Source organism: Hordeum vulgare, chromosome 3H (assembly GCF_904849725.1).
Source record: "Hordeum vulgare subsp. vulgare chromosome 3H, MorexV3_pseudomolecules_assembly, whole genome shotgun sequence".
NCBI classification, from domain to species: domain Eukaryota; kingdom Viridiplantae; phylum Streptophyta; class Magnoliopsida; order Poales; family Poaceae; genus Hordeum; species Hordeum vulgare.
The window spans coordinates 503725722-503742872 of NC_058520.1; the positions used below are offsets into that span (position 1 = coordinate 503725722).

Sequence of the window (17151 nt, forward strand, 5' to 3'; positions counted from 1 at the left end):
TAAGATCATCTCTGTCCGTAATGATATCATGAATTTGAAGCAACTTGATCATGAACATGTTGCACAATCTTGGGAGAGAATGAAATTAATGATTAGAAATTGTCCCGCTCATGGCTTGAGTCTTTGGATGATTATTCAAATATTTTACGCTGGCTTGAATTTCGCTTCTAGAAATATCTTGACTCCGCCTGAGGTGGAACATTCATGGAAATCACGTTAGGGGAAGCCACAAAGATCTTAGACAACATCATGACGAACTACTCTCAGTGGCACACTGAAAGGTCACCTACTAGTAAGAAGGTACACGCTATAGAAGAAATTAACTCGTTAAGTGCTAAGATGGACGAGTTAATGAATTTGGTTGCTAGTAGAGGTGCTCCTTTGGATCCTAATGATATGCCCTTGTCTTCTTTGACTGAGAGTAGCAACGCTAGCTTGGACGTTAATTTTTTTGGTAGGAATAACTTTGGCAATAACAATGCTTTTAGAGGAAACTATGTTCCTAGGCCTTTTCCTAGTAACTCCTCTAATAACTTTGGCAACTCCTACGACAATACTCATGGAAATTACAATAGATTACCCTCTGATCTAGAGAGTAATATCAAAGAGTTCATCAACTCTCAAAATATTTTCAATGCGTCCATATAGGAAAAACTACTCAAAATTGACGATTTGGCTAAGAGCGTTGATATAATTTCTAGTGATGTTGATGCTTTGAAAGTTATATGTGCTCCTCCCAAAATCAACATGGATGAAACTTTGAAAGCTATGCGTGTTTCCATAGTTGAGAGCCAAGAAAGAACCGCCCAAATTCGTGCTAGACATGAATGGCTTAAAAAGGCGTGTTCTCGTGATGAGAATCACGAAGATCTTAAAGTGCTTGGTGTGACTCCCATTGAATCTTTGTTTTCTTGTGTCAAACCTAATGGTTATGGGGCTGGATATGGATCCACTTTGGTTGAAAAGTGCCCCAATGATTCGGAGTCCATCTATCTTGAGCTAAAAGCATTAAAAGTGGAGTAGAAGATGTTAAAACTTTGAGTAGTAATGAAATTACTACCGTGGATTTCAAGGAATTCAATTATGATAGTTTCTCCTTGATTGAATGCATTTCTTCTATGCATTTCATGTTGAACTCTCCACACGCTTATAGCCAAAACAAGGCCTTTACCGATCATATCGTCGAAGCTATGATAAAATCTCTTGAAGAGAAACTTGAATTGGAAGTCTATATCCCTAGAAAGCTTCATGATGAGTGGGAACCTACCATCAAAATAAAAATCAAAAACTATGAGTGCAATGCTTTGTGTGATTTGGGTGCTAGTGTTTCTGCGATTCCAAAGTCTTTATGTGATGTTCTCGGTTTTAATGAGATAGAAGAGTGTTCTCTTAATTTGCATCTTGCTGATTCTACTGTCAAGAAACCCATGGGAAGGATCAATGATGTTCTTATTATTGCAAATAGGAACTATGTACCCGTGGATTTCATTGTGCTTGACATTGATTGCAGTCCTACATGCCCTATTATTCTTGGTAGACCTTTCCTAAGGACTATCAGTGCTATCATCGATATGAAGGAAGGGAATATTAGACTTAAATTTCCTTTAATTAAGGGCATGGAACACTTTCCTAGAAATAAAATAAGATTGCCTTATGAATCCATGATGAGGGCCACTTATGGTTTGAACACCAAAGACGACGATACGTGATTCTATCGCTTTTATGCCTAGCTAAGGGCGTTAAACAATAGCGCTTGTTGGGAGTCGACCCAATGAATTTCTCTTTTTATTTATGTTTTGTTGCATACACACTTTCATAATTCTATTGTGATTGTGTTTTTTGTGTTTCTTTTTGTGTTTGAGCCAATCAAAGCCTTTATGACTAGTCTTGGTAATGGTTGTTTGATCCTGCTGGAAAAAGACAGAAATGTTTCGCTCACTAGATGATTTTTCATTTTTATTCAGAAAGAGATTTTGAGTTGATTCGTGTTGTTGCTGGTTGATATGCTTTTTTCCCAGGTCGTCGTAAATGTTCAGATTTTTTGAGGTACCATAAGTATACGAAGTATACAGATTGCTCCAGACTGGTCTGTTTTTGACAGATTCTGTTTTTGTTGAGTTGGTTGCTTGTTTTGATGAAACTATGGTTAGTATCGGGGGGTACTAGCCATGGAAAAGTGAGAATACAGTAGCCCATCATCAATATAGATAGAATTCATGTTTTCTACAGTACCAAAAGAAGTGGTAGTTTGTTTTCTTGTGCTAATGTTATCACGAGTTTCTGTTTAAGTTTTGTGTTGTGAAGTTTTCAAGTTTTGGGTGATGTTCTCATGGACAAAGAGATAGGGAGTGGAAAGAGCTCAAGTTTGGGGATGCCCAAGGCATCCCAAGACAAATTAAAGGACACCAAAAAGCCTAAGCTTGGGGATGCCCCGGGAAGGCACCCCCTCTTTCGTCTTCAATCCCTCGGTAACATTACTTGGAGCTATATTTTTATTCACCACATGATATGTGTTCTTGCTTGGAGCATCTTGTATCGTAGGAGTATTTTATTTTTGTTGTGTCACAATCATCCTTGATGCACACCTTTTTGAGAGAGAGAGACATGCACTCGTCGTGATTTCGCTAGAATGCTCATAGTGCTTCACTTATATCTTTTGACCTAGATACTTTTGCTCTATGTGCTTCACTTATATCTTTTAGATCACGACGGTGCGTGATTTGGTAGTTGGCTTATGCTATGAAAGTAGTCCCAAAAGTGATAGATACCCAAAGAGGATGCAAAAACCTCCATCTTCATGTGCATTGAGTAGAAAGAGAAGTTTTGATTCCTTTCAAATAGTTTTGAGACATGGATTTGGTAATATTATCAGTTATGTTAGTAGGGTGTTGTGAATCTAGAAATACTTGTGTTGAAGTTAGTGATTCCCGTAGCATGCACGTATGGTGAACCGCTATGTTAGGAAGTCAGAGCATAATTGATCTATTGATTTTCATCCTTTGTGTTGAGGTCGGGATCGCGCGATGGTTTACACCTACCAACCCTCCCCCTCGGAGTATGCGTTTATCACTTTGTTTCGATTACTAATAAAAACTTTTGCAACAAGTATGTGAGTTCTTTATGACTAAAGTGAGCCCATGGTAAAGATGCACTTTCACCTTCCACCATTGCTAGCCTCTCTAGTGCCGCGCAATTCTCGCCGGTGCACAAACCCACCAAATTCCTTCCTCAAAACAACCACCATATCTACCTACCATGACATTTTCATAGCCATTCCGAGATATATTGCCATGCAAATCCCACCATTCCGTCCCATGACTTGTGCTGTCACTCTCATATTGCCATTGCATGATCGTAAGATAGCTAGCGAGATGTTTCAAAGTCATACGCCATGCTAGATCGTTGCACATCCCAGTACACTGCCGGAGGCATTTCCTATGGAGTCTTCATCATTGTGATCTTTGAGCTGTGAGTAAATAAAAGTGTGATGATCATCATTATTAGAGCATTGTCCCATGTGTGGAAATAAAAAAAGGCCAAAGAGCCCAAAAACAAAAAAAATAGAAAAGAAAAGAAAAGAAAAGAAAAAAAGAGGCCTAAGAGCCCAAATGAAAAAAGAGAGAGAAAAAGAAAGAAGGGACAATGCTACTATCTTTTTCCACACTTGTGCTTCATGATAGCACCATGTTCTTCATGATTGAGAGCTTCTTGCTTTGTCACTACCATATGCTAGTGGGAATCTTCGTTATATAACTTGGCTTGTATATTCCAATGATGGGCTTCCTCAAAATTGCCCTAGGTCTTCGTGAGCAAGCAAGTTGGATGCACACCCACTAGTTATCCTTGTGAGCTTTCACATACTTATAGGTCTAGTGCATCCTTTGTATGGCAATCCCTACTCATTCACATTTATATCTATTAATGGGCATCTCCATAGCCTTTTGATACGCCGAGTCAATGTGACCATCACCTCCTTTTTGTCTCATAACCACCACCACACTCTATTCCACCTATAGTGCTATATCCATGGCTCACGCTCATGCATTGCGTGATAGTTATAAAAAGTTTGAGAAAGTAAGAGTGCCAAAACAATTACTTGGCCAATACCGGGGTTGTGCATGATTTACATTAGTTGTGTGAGGACGATGGAGCATAGCCAGACTATATGATTTTGTAGGGATAACTTTCTTTGGCCTTGTTATTTTGAAAGTTCATGATTACTTTGCTAGTTTGCTTGAAGTATTATTGTTTTCATGTCAATAGAAAAATATTGTTTTGAATCTTACGGATCTGAACATTCATGCCACATGAAAGAAGTTGCAAAGGACAACTATGCTAGGTAGCATTCCACATCAAAAATTCATTCTTTATCACTTCCCTACTCGAGGACGAGCAGGAGTTAAGCTTGGGGATGCTTGGTACGTCTCCAACGTATCTATAATTTTTGATGGTTTCATGCTATTATCTTGTCAAACTTTGGATGTTTTGCATTCCTTTTATATATTTTCTGGGACTAACTTATTAACTCAGTGCCAAGTGCCAGTTCCTGTTTTTTCCATGTTTTGACCCCTTTCAGAGGAGATTTTGAAACGGAGCTCAAACGGAAGAAAATCCCCAAAAAGATTTTTTATGGAACGGAAGAAGATTGGGAAGCTTGAGAGCCAAGGCAGGGGAGCCTCAGGGGCCCCACAAGCCCCCACCCCACAGCCAGGGGGGTAGGCCGCGCCACCCAGGCTTGTGGGCCCCCTGAGCACCCCCTGACCTAGGGGTTGCGCCTATATATTCCCTAAAAATCCCAAAAAAATCAGGAGATCATCGAAAGTACTTTGCCGCCGCTGCAAGCTTCAGTCTTCGCAAGATCCCATCTGGGCACATCCTGGTGCCCTGCCGGAGGGGGATTCAGATACGGAGGGCTTCTTCATCAACACCATGACCTCTCCGATGATGCGTGAGTAGTTCACCATAGACCTACGGGTCCATAGCTAGTAACTAGATGGCTTCTTCTCTCTCTTGGATCTTCAATACACAGTTCTCCATGATCTTCATGGAGATCTATCCGATGTAATCTTCTTTTGCAGTTTGTTTGTCGAGATCCGATGAATTATGGATTTATGATCAGATTATCTATGAATCTTATTTGAGTTTCTTGTGATCTCTCTTATGCATGATTTCATATCCTTGTAATTCTCTTCGAGTTGTGGGTTTTGTCTGGCCAACTAGATCTATGATTCTTGCAATGGGAGAAGTGCTTGGTTTTGGGTTCATACCGTGCGGTGACCTCACCCAGTGACAGAAGGGGTAGCGAGGCACACATCGTGTTGTTTCCATCAAGGGTAAAAATATGGGGTTTTCATCATTGGTTTGAGATTATCCCTCTACATCAATTTCATCTTGCTTAAGGCGTTACTCTGTTCGTCATGAACTCAATACACTAGATGCATGCTGGATAGCGGTCGATGTGTGGAGTAATAGTAGTAGATGCAGAAAGTATCGGTATACTTGTCTCGGACGTGATGCCTATATGTATGATCATTGCCTTAGATATCGTCATGACTTTGCGCGGTTCTATCAATTGCTCGACAGTAATTTGTTCACCCACCGTGATATTTGCTATTATGAGAGAAGCCTCTAGTGAACACTATGGCCCTAGGGTCTACTCCACACCATATTTTCAGCCTTACACTTTTTACTTCGTCGCACTTTCTGCCTTGAGATCTCACTTTGCAAACAATCTTGAAGGGATTGACAACCCCTTTGAAGCGTTGGGTGCAAGCTTGTTTGTGTTTGCGTAGGTACTCTGGACTTGACGAGGCCCTCCTTCTGGATCGATACCTTGGTTCTCAAACTGAGGGAAATACTTACTGCTCCTGTGCTGCATCACCCTTTCCTCTTCAAGGGAAAAACCGACGCAAACTAGAAAAGTAACAAGAAGAATTTCTAGCGCCAAGGAAGGACTTTTGTTGCCGCAGCAGTTACCAGTGCATGATCCAAACATGCTTGGGGAAACAGATCAAAAAACTGTGGAGGCATACATGGGCGATGTGGTAGTTAAGACCAGACACGTTACCGAGCTGGTAGATGACCTCAGGGAAACCTTTGCCAACCTACGGGCATATGATATACGGCTTAATCCGGATAAGTGTGTCTTCGGAGTCCCAGCCGGCAAACTCCTTGAATCCTTCGTGTCGCAAAGAGGAAACGAGGCCAATCTGGCCAAAATACGAGTATTGTCAGAAGCCCAAAAGTTGGCAGGCTGCATGGCAGCCTCAAGCCGGTTTATCTATCGCCTCGGGAAGAAGGACCTCCAGCTCTATAGGTTGCTGAAGAAAACTAAGAACTTCAAATGGACTAATGAGGCCATGACGGCTCTGGAGGAAATCAAAGCGATACTGGCCAGCAACTCCATCCTAGCAACACCCTACACAAGGGAGGCGATGTTGCTATACAGCTCTGCCACTAATCAAGTGTTTAGCCCGGTCCTCATCGCGGAATGAGAAGCTGAGGGTCAACAACTACGGATACAAAGGCGAGTCTATTATGTATCCGAGGTTCTCACCCCATGCAAAACCAGATACCCGCACTACCAAAAGATCTCATACACAATGTTTATGGCATCGCGCAAACTTAGACACTATTTCCAGGAATGTGCGGCCACTGTGACTTTGAAAGTACCACTAAGCGACATCATCAACAACAAGGATGCCACCGGACGAACTGCCAAATGGGCCATCGGGGTCCTGCTGTTTGAAATCACCTACAAGCCACGACGAGCTATCAAATCTCACCTACTGGCCGACTTCGTCGCTGAATGGACTGAGGCCGAACTCCCTAGAGAGTATAACACTTACGCTCATTGGGCCATGTACTTTGACGGGTCCAAAACTCTCGCTGGTCTAGGGGCTGGAGTGATCCTGACATCGTGTACCGGGGATAATGTTCGGTACGTGCTACAAATCATGTATGCCGTCTCGAACAACGCAGTAGAGTATGAGGCGCTACTACACAGTCTTCGGATGGCGGTCTCAATGGGCAGACAACGACTCGAGGTACATGAGACTCTAACCTCGCCATCTCACAAATGAACGGCGAATTTGGTGCAAAAAATCTGAAGATGGCAGCATATAGAAACGCCGTCCTCAAGATATCAACATGATTCTAGGGGTTGGAGTTCCACCACGTCTCAAGAGACAACAACCAAACCGCGAACGTTCTCGCCCACTTAGGCGCAAAGCCCGACCAACACATTCCTAGAAAGGCTTTTTAAGCCATCCATGATATGGCAGGACGAAGTTGGTAGCACAGGAGCCGATGGTGTGGAGCATATTATACCACCTACAGTCGAGCAAGATGATAAAATCATCAGCGGAACTTCAATTTAAGAAACGCCCTCGGCCCATGAGGTCATGGCAGCAATCGCGCCATTGACCGAACCCTTCCTTGCTTATCGCCTGTGCAAGGAACTCCCCGTCGACCAGACCGAGGCATGACGCATCGTCTGCCAATCAAAGGCTTAGAAGGTCCACGAGGGCGATATATATGAAAAGAGCACTAAAGGAGTCCTCCAACAATGCATATCCAAGGAAGAAGGAAGGCAACTTCTGGATGAAGTACACGCCGGTATGGGTGGTCACCACGCAGTATCACGGGCCCTGGTCAACAAGGCTTTCCGAGCTGGTTTCTTCTGACCGACAACCCGAGAGGACGCCCACACGCTTGCTCTGCGTTGTGCGGGATGTGAACTCTTCACGAATCAAAGCCAGATGCCCCCAGCAGCACTTCGGACAATCCCGATCACCTGGTCCTTTGCGGCGTGGGTCTGGATATGGCCGGCCCACTTAAAGGGGGGACCAAGGAAAAGAAACACATCCACGTCATGGTCGACAAGTTTACCAAATGGATTGAAGCAAAGCATGTCAGCTCCGCCAGAGCCGGGCCAGTGATCAACTTCATATCCGGCGTCGTACACCATTATGGTGTCCCGCATAGCATAATAATGGACAACAGATCCAATTTCACCGCCCAGGAGGTAAAAGATTGGTGCACAAATCTAGGTATCAAGCTCGACTATGCCTCCTTATACCACTCGCAGACTAGTGGACAAATCGAAAGATCCAGTGGGCTCATTATGAGCGGTATTAAACCTTGGCTGGTTCGCTCCCTTAAAGAGTCCGACTGCCAATGGGTGGAGGAGCTCGACTCCGTACTATGGGGCTTGCGTACCACCTCGAATCGTTCCACACGGTACACACCATTTTTATGGTATACGGGGCCAAAGCGGTCCTCCCCTGCGACATTATCCACGATGCACCTCGGGTGCGTATGTACGAGGAAAAATGGGCTTAGTTGTATCAGCAAGACAACTTAGATGCATTGGAAGGTGAGCACGACATAGCTTGGGCCCGATCTGCTTTCTATAAACAACAAGCTCATCGCTATTAGAGCAGGGAAGTTCGAGCAAAGGCATACAACATGGGCGAACTCGTCCTACGCCTCTGAGAGAAGGAGAAGCATAAACTTCACCCAAAGTGGGAGGACCCTTTTATAATTGATAAAGTATTAACAGGAGGAGCTTATCGCCTGCAAAACTCAGAGGGCAAACGCCTTGAGCCGAACACATGGAATGTAGTTCGTCTTTGGTGTTTCTACAGCTAGACCGACGTCGTTACCTTCTTTCCATCATTGTCTTTTTTATTTTTGCCAAAGTTTATTGTTTTCTTTTGTTGGGCTTATTAGAAGGTCCTAGGATGTGTTCGGCTTAACCGAATTACTTCGAGCATTTATCAGAACATCCGTGCTAAATGGAATGATCAAATAGTACCCGGGGGCTTCATCAAGAAGCCTTTCAATGTATTCGTCACACCTACTTGTTTATATATATACACCTCGACAGAACATTGATTCCCTCCATTATATGCATCAATTGGACTTAAGATCCTTGCAGTGCTGGGTTGCGTAGCTCCTGTGCTTACCCTCTATGTTCCCTCTATGTTCGGCTAGGGGGTAAAGGGAGCACCGTTGCGATTGTTATGACCGGTTCGCCCGGATACGTACCTCAGACGGGTAAAGCCAAAAGCTAGCATTTCTTAAGAGACAACTTGGTCGTCTACGAACGAGGTCCATATAATCGACATGTTTCGCTGTATATAGCAGCTGTTCGTACTACGCGGATAAATGGCTACACCGACTACAACCTACGTAGCAGCCGAGAAAAAGGAACCCATCGAGGAACTATTTTTTTGGAAGATGTTTGTTACGTTGCATCGTAATATAACATAATCCCCCCGTCTACTCTTTGTCTATTAGCACCACATGGCCAGATTGCGTGGTTATCGGAAATTAATTCCTGTTATCATAGGATACAAAGTATGAAAAATTGCCCACTTGTTAATAGGGGAGGTAGAAGCCGATGGCCGGTTAAAGATAGAGTTTTCAAAACATGAAGGGAAGTGCCTTAACACACAAATATAACATCACATGCTTGGCGGTTGGTCGTGATGATCTATTATAGCATCTAAAGTGTAGTCCTTTTGCGACAGGTGTGCGGCAGGCATCACTTGATCATACACCAGGTGAAGAGGAATTTCTTTCCCATATGGCCCCGCCGACCCAGCCCGGGCCATGTGCTCGGGATCTAGATGGGCAAATCAGGTCTTCACCATAGCCCATGCCTCTCGAGATCCTTCTCGGCAGGCTAAAGTCTTCCACAGTTCAAAGCGGAATCGGGCTCCTCTAAACAGCTTGGCAAGCTTGGCCATCCTTTGCGGGTTTTGGTTTAGCCATAAAGCTCGGACCATACTCTGCATAGCCTTTCAAGCCCGCTCATGCACAATGGGTAGTTCGTTCAGCAGGTACTCCTTAAAAGAACTGGCTTCTTCTTCAGGATGCCTAGTTAAGAGAACTAATAAAAAAGAGGCGCACATTTTCATGATCAACACAATGATATAGTGAACCTTTACAAATCAGAATTTTACTTATAGAATATGCCGCCCTTTAATTTATGATTCTCTTCGCGGTTCTGCGCCAATTGAGCATATCACAAATAATTTCCCTTACCATGTGCTTCTCTGGTGAATTTTTTCACATCCTCTAGTTTGACACCGACTACTCACCTGCAGATTGGCAGACATCTGCCTTGCCACTTCTTGAAGACCGGCTCGTGCAGCTCCAAGGTATGCATGAGCCGAGTTGAGAGCGTTAAACTCTTTCTCAGAAAACACAGGGTGGCGTAGTGACTCTTTCCGCTGTCGATGATTCATCGCGCTTTCGATTTCAGAGTTAGTCACCGACAACCCTTCAAAAACTTCAGCGAGCGGGCCCGTGTTCGGAACTCCTATGTCAGCCGAAGACCTTGGGTGTTGTTGACTACCCAATACCTCGATGCTGTCCTCGGATGGGTAGGGTTGCGCGAGTCTCCTGAATTTTCCAGCTAGGGGTCATGAACATTTAAGAAGACAGTCACTACCGTAAGGAATAAGGATTGATTTGTGTACCTCTTGGCCGAAGAGAGCGCTGACATATTTTCTGCAACTGCCTTCTATTCGGGGATTCTGTTCTCGTTTGACACGACCCCGACTGGTGTAGCCCGAGAAGCAGTTTGGCACGTCTTACGACGACCCCTAGGCACGGCTCCTTGCTGGGTAGATGCCTTCCTCTTGCTCCCAGAAGATAGAAAAGACACGGGGTTGTCAGCTAGAAGGTCCACATTTTGCTCGTCAATACTCTCTTTATAAAACACCCCATCCTTAAAGATAATCAAAATCTCCGGGTCCTCGTGAAATCGGGGGTCATCGTCATGGGCGAAGTCCTTAGGCTGGGGTGCAAGACAATTTACCATCTAGATCCAGCACCTCCAAGTCTGCAGAGGGGGAGTAGGGGTTATTGGTTAGCAATAACGAACATAAATATCCAAGATGTGAATATAATCACACTTACCCATTCAATTGGGTTGTATGCCGAAAAGCCGTCCTTGAGGGTGAGGCGGGCGAAATCTTCTTTCCCCCCCCCTTGAAAAGATCGGCTAGAACGGCTACCAAGGTTTCCTGATTGTCGAGTCCCTGTCGTCTGGATCGGGTAGAGTCACCCGTCCCGCTGTAGCGCCACAAAGGGTGTGTACATTGTTGAAGCGGTTGGATGCACCGGGTAATCGTTGCGGCCATCACGTCAATGATGGTGAGCCCACTGTGAGCAAGTATCCTAACCTTGGAGGATAGGCACTTCACTTCGGAGCTCTCCTCTTGGGAAGATCTCTTCGGCCACCAGCTAAATTGCTTCTTCAAAGGGGCCGCAGAGTATTCGGTAAGACCTTTCGAATTGGTTCGAACAAGGGAACATCTTCAATGTAAAACCACTGCGAGGACCACTCGTCGGTCTCCTTCTTTGGTGTCGTGACCGGGTATCCTGTGGCGGCTATACACCTTACTTCGGCTCCACCCACTTCCCGAATTGTCGCTCCCCTATTTTGGGGAACGATACAGAAATACTTTCTCCATAGATCGAAGTGGGGCTCACAACCCAGGAACATCTCGCATAAGGCCAAAAAGCCTGATATGTGAAGGATGGAGCCGGGGTGAGATTGTGGAGCTGCAACCCGTAGAACTCCAACAAACCCCTCAGGAAGGGGTGAGTAGGGAAGCCCACCCCTCACAGCAGGAAAGAAACGAAACAAACCCTTTCCCCCTTTGAGGGAGAGGGAAATTTTCTACGAAGGCTTCGCCATTGGCAGAGGCCGGTCCGGCGTGAGTGGGCGTGAGCTCCAACAGGGGAAGGTATCCTTGAGTTTCGAGTTCACGTAAGCGGAGAAGGGTTTCTTGATGGCACTGGGAGGGAAATAGAGCCCTAGAACGGATTTTGATTTTCTTATAAAGCGCGTTACCTCCTTTGGTTATAAGGAGCGGTTCCATCAGGAATAGGTAAAAGTGCTTGCCTTTATTAAAGCACCCAAAAATCGAGAATTGTTATTAATCATTGTGCAGAGTTAAAGGCTATGGGCCCCGCGACGCTTTGGTAATCGTGAGTCAGGCGGGGACTAAATCATCATTCTGTGAATCAGAGGAAATAGGGGAACTCGCTTTACAAGCCGAACATTCTGGGCGCGAGCATCCGAAGACCCTGTACATTGGCGTTGAAGGCTAGTACGGGGGCTACTAAGGGTGTCCGGGATTAAGGTGTCCTCAGGTAGTTCGCTCGCTTCGCAAGAGGCCGACCTGATGGGTTGTGTTAATTGGAGGCTGGACTATGTGGTCATCTCATATTCAAGGAGGAAAGCACCGAAGACTAGTGTGACGTCCAAGTAAGGTAGACTAGGTCAGCCCATCTGTCCCAAGCCGAGGACGGTAATATTTAACCCTAGGAACCTTGTTGTCTATATAAACTAGAGGTTCTCATGCGTATAGGCGGATTGACTCATGTAGGGTTTAGCTCATACGATCTCAAGGTAGATCAACTTTGTAATCATCATCCACATCAACATAATCAAGCAGGACGTAGGGTTTTACCTCCTCAAGAGGTCTCGAACCTGGGTAAATACTGTCTCCCCTTTTTCTCCTGCAATCCATCGATCCAAGGTCCACAGTTCGGGACCCCCTACTCGAGATCTGCCGGTTTTGACACAAACACCATGGATCAAAGTTGTCAGAATTGCGATTCTGAATCGGATCGGAGCTCCGTTGCTAGGATCGTGAATCATAGAATCTTAACTATCGGGATCATAGAAACTTAGATTCTATGAGCAAAATCATAGAATCGGAGGAACTATTTTGGATCGTAACATTCTAAGACTTGAGTCACGATTCTCAAAACTTTGACATGGATAACATGTCATAACTATGCGGTATTCTGCCAATTGCTAAACAATAATTTGTTTACCCGCCGTGTGGTATGTTCAAGAGAGAAGCCTCTAGCAAAAACTATGGCCCCAGGTCCACTTAAACATATTTACTAAGATCCTTAAAATATCTTGCTGCAATTTATTTACCTTTTATTTACTTTTTTATTTATATTATCTATCCATATTTAATCATTGCAAGTTACAAGTTCAAGGGGCTTGACAACCCTCTTGCCCGTGTTGGGTGCAAGTGTTTGGTTCTGTGTGTGCACATGCCCCAAAAAGGGAGTTTGTGTGAGTCTCCTATTAGTTTTATAACCTTCGTTCTCACTGAGGGAAATATTTATCTCTACTGTACTGCATCTCCCCTCCTCTTCAGGGAAAAACCCAACGAAGTTTACGAGTAGGAAGAAGAATTTCTGGTGTCGTTGTCGGGGAGACATCATCAAGTTCCCATCAGGTCCCTTCATACAAATTATCATCCACTTGTTCTACTCTTTATTTTATTTTATATTTGTTTGTTAAAAAATTACAAAAACAAAAATATTTACCTTTGATACTTTAGTTTTTTAGCTTGTTAGTTTACTTTCTTTGTCGGTATGTCTCAAAAAAATACCAAATTGTGTGATTTCTCAAATACTAAAAATAATGATTTTGTTCGTACTCCAATACCACCCGTCACTAGTGCGGAGTTTTATGATATTAATGTTGTATTGATATTTTTTTTATGGAAGAACAATTTGTTGGAAGTCCTAATGAGGATGTTGCTTCACATCTTAATACCTTTTTTGAATTATGTTATATGCAAAACAAAAAAGATATGGGTAATGATGTGGTTAAGTTGAAATTATTTCCTTTCTCACTAAGAGATAAAGCTAAAGCATGGTTTTCATCCTTGCCTCGTAATAGCATTGGAACATGGGATAAGTGTAAGGATACTTTTATTGCTAAGTATTTTATTCTTGCTAAGATTATTTGTCTCAGAAATCAAATTATTAATTTTAAACAACATGATCAAGAACACGTGGCACAATCATGGGAGAGAATGAAATTCATGATTATAAATTGTCCCACTCATGGCTTAAGTTTGTGGATGATATTACAAAATTTATACCTGGGGCTAAAAAATTTGTTGAAGAATATTTTTGATTCTGCTGCAGGTGGTACATTCATGGAAGTTACAATGAGAGAATCTACAAAATTCTATACAATATCATGAAAAATTATTTTCAATGGCATACCGAGCGAGCTGCAACTGGTAAGAAGGTAAACTTTGTCGAATAAATTGCTACTTTGAGTGATAAAATGGATGCTCTTATGAATATGGCTGCTAATAAAAATGCTCATAATGACCCCAATGATGTGCCACTATCTACTTTGCTTGAACAAATAATGATGCTATTGATGTGAATTCTGTCTCTCGAAATAATTTCAACAACAATGCTTAGAGGAAATTTCAATCCTAGACCGTATCCCGGAAATTCCTTTAATAATTATGGTAATTCCTATGGAAGTTCTTCTTCTAATAATAATAGGATACCCATGTGATCTGGAGAACACCATTAAATTATTTATTAGTTCTCAAAAGATTTTCAACACTATGGTAGAGGAAAAACTGCATAAAGTCGACGATATTGCTAGAAACATGGATATGATTGCTCTTGATGTGGATGCTCTTAAAAGTAATGTTTTTCCACCTAAACATGATATTAATGAATCCATCAAATCTATTCAAATATGTAGTAATGAAATTACGGAGAGGACTACTAGATCGAGAGCTAAGCGAGAATTTCTAGAAAAGGCTCGTCCACCCCCGTAATAATGATGAAGATATTAAAATGATTGGTGTTTCTCCTATTGAATCCTTATTTACTAATCTGAAAATTGATGAAAAATGTGGGTTTGGAGAGGTCAATATTGTAACTAGTGATGATCCCAATACTTTTGATTACAAAGACTTCAATTATGGAAGTTGTTCTTTAGTTGAATGTACTTCCTTGTTGCAATCCATGATTAGCTCACCTAATGCTTATGAATGAAATAAATCATTTACTAAACACATCGTAGAAGCTATGGTAAATGCTCATGTAACATCCCAAGACCAACGCTCCACACTCCTTCCATTTAATTTGAGTTCCGTCATGTGAATTATTAGGTTGTCGTATTCATCATCGCATCATTGACATCATCTTCATTGCGTCGGCACTCTATTATCGTCATTTTATGGAAACTTGCATCCGTTAGTAGCTGCCGGTTCTCTTCGTTGTTGTCGTTGACTGTTTTGAGTTCAAACACACGCACGCGCCTGTGATAACCTTAAAATTTTGTTTTTAAAAGTGCGTATAAAACATTCTCGGAATGAGTTGAAAATTGATGTGCAGTCTTGATATAGTGTAGGTAGACCACTGATACGGCAACAGACAACAGCGCCATAAATTGGCACGTTGACGGAGACTTGGCTTGCGCTGGTTTTTCCCTTGAAGAGGAAAGATGCAGCACAGGAGCAGTAAGTATTTCTCTCAGTTTGAGAACCAAGGTATCAATCCAGTAGGAGAATCTCGTCAAGTCCAGAGTACATGCACAAACACAAAAGAGCTTGCACCCAACGCTATAAAGGGGTTGTCAATCCCTTCAAGATTGATTGCAAAGTGAGAACTGGAGGCGGAAAGTGCAACGAAGAAAAAGTGTAAGGCTGAAAATATGTTGTGAAGTAGACCCGGGGGCCATAGTGTTCACTAGAGGCTTCTCTCAAAATAGCAAATATTACGGTGGGTGAATAAATTACTGTCAAGCAATTGATAGAACCACGTAAAGTCATGACGATATCTAAGGCAATGATCATACATATAGGCATCACGTCCGAGACAAGTAGACCGATACTTTCTGCATGTACTACTATTACTCCACACACCGACCGCTATCGAGCATGCATCTAGTGTATTGAGTTCATGACGAACAGAGTAACGCCTTAAGCAAGATGACGTGATGTAGAGGTATAAACTCAAACCAATGATGAAAACCCCATCTTTTTACCCTTGATGGCAACAACACGATGCGTGCCTCGCTACCCCTTCTGTCACTTGGTGAGGTCACCGCACGGTATGAACCCAAAACCAAGCACTTCTCCCATTGCAAGAACCATAGATCAAGCTGACCAAACAAAACCCACAACTCGAAGAGAATTACAAGGATATGAAATCATGCATAAGAGAGATCAGAAGAAACTCAAATAAGATTCATAGATAATCTGATCATAAATCCACAATTCATCGGATCTCGACAAACACACCGCAAAAGAAGATTATATCAGATAGATCTCCATGAAGATCATGGAGAACTTTGTATTGAAGATCCAAGAGAGAGAAGAAGCCATCTAGCTACTAGCTATGGACCTGTAGGTCTATGGTGAACTACTCACGCATCATCGGAGAGGTCATGGTGTTGATGAAGAAGCCCTCCGTATCTGAATGCCCCCTCTGGCAGGGCACCAGAACGTGCCCCTGATGGGATCTTGCGGAGATAGAAGCTTGCGGCGGCGGAAAAGTACTTTCGATGATCTCCTGATTTTTTCTGGAATTGATGGGAATATATAGGCAAAAGACCTAGGGCAGAGGTGGCCCAGGGGGCCCATAAGCGTGGGAGGCGCGCCCCCTGGCCGCGGCTAGGGGGCTTGTGGGTCCCTGGTGGCCCCTGCCTTAGTTCTCAAGTTTCCCGATCTTCTTCTGTTTCGGAAAAAATCTTTTTGGAAGTTTCGTTCCGTTTGGACTCCGTTTAAAATCCTCCTCTGAAAGGGGTCAAAAACACGGAAAAAAAAGGAACTGGCACTTGGCACTGAGTTAATAAGTTAGTCCCAAAAAGATATAAAAAGCATACAAAACATCCAAAGTTTGACAGGATAGCATGAAACCAAAAAAAATTATAGTTACGTTGGAGACGTATCAACCACGTGCCAAATTTTGTCGCAATCAGAGTTCGTTTGATACCCCAACCATTAAACATATTGTGACACTATAGCTGTAACATGACAAACGTTCAGTGTTTAGAAAATCTGTCACGGGCCGCAATCTCCCTCTCTTCTCAGCCCAACACCCCTACACAGCCCACGTAGCCCTGCCCAGCCCCCTCCAATCGTAGCCATTGGATCGTGATCCTACGGTCCGAAAACGAGTTAAAACCATAACCCTATACCTGCCTACTATAAAAGGGAGGCCTCTGCTACCAGAAATGGCCTTCCTTCTCCCTCCTCCTTGTTTTCCACATCAAAGCGCAGCCCCGTCGCCACTTGTGGCCGTTGGAGCCACCGCGCCGCCGCTCCCAGCCACCCAGGG

The 17151-nt window shown here is 43.4% G+C and overlaps 1 non-coding gene across 1 annotated transcript; it reads right to left on the reverse strand.

Annotated features, from left to right (window-relative positions):
* Positions 1 to 13799: 13799 nt before the first annotated feature.
* Positions 13800 to 13906, reverse strand: LOC123445781. The gene has a single exon (XR_006631157.1). It is a non-coding gene; the product is annotated as a small nucleolar RNA R71 (small nucleolar RNA).
* Between the last annotated feature and the right edge of the window lie 3245 nt (positions 13907 to 17151).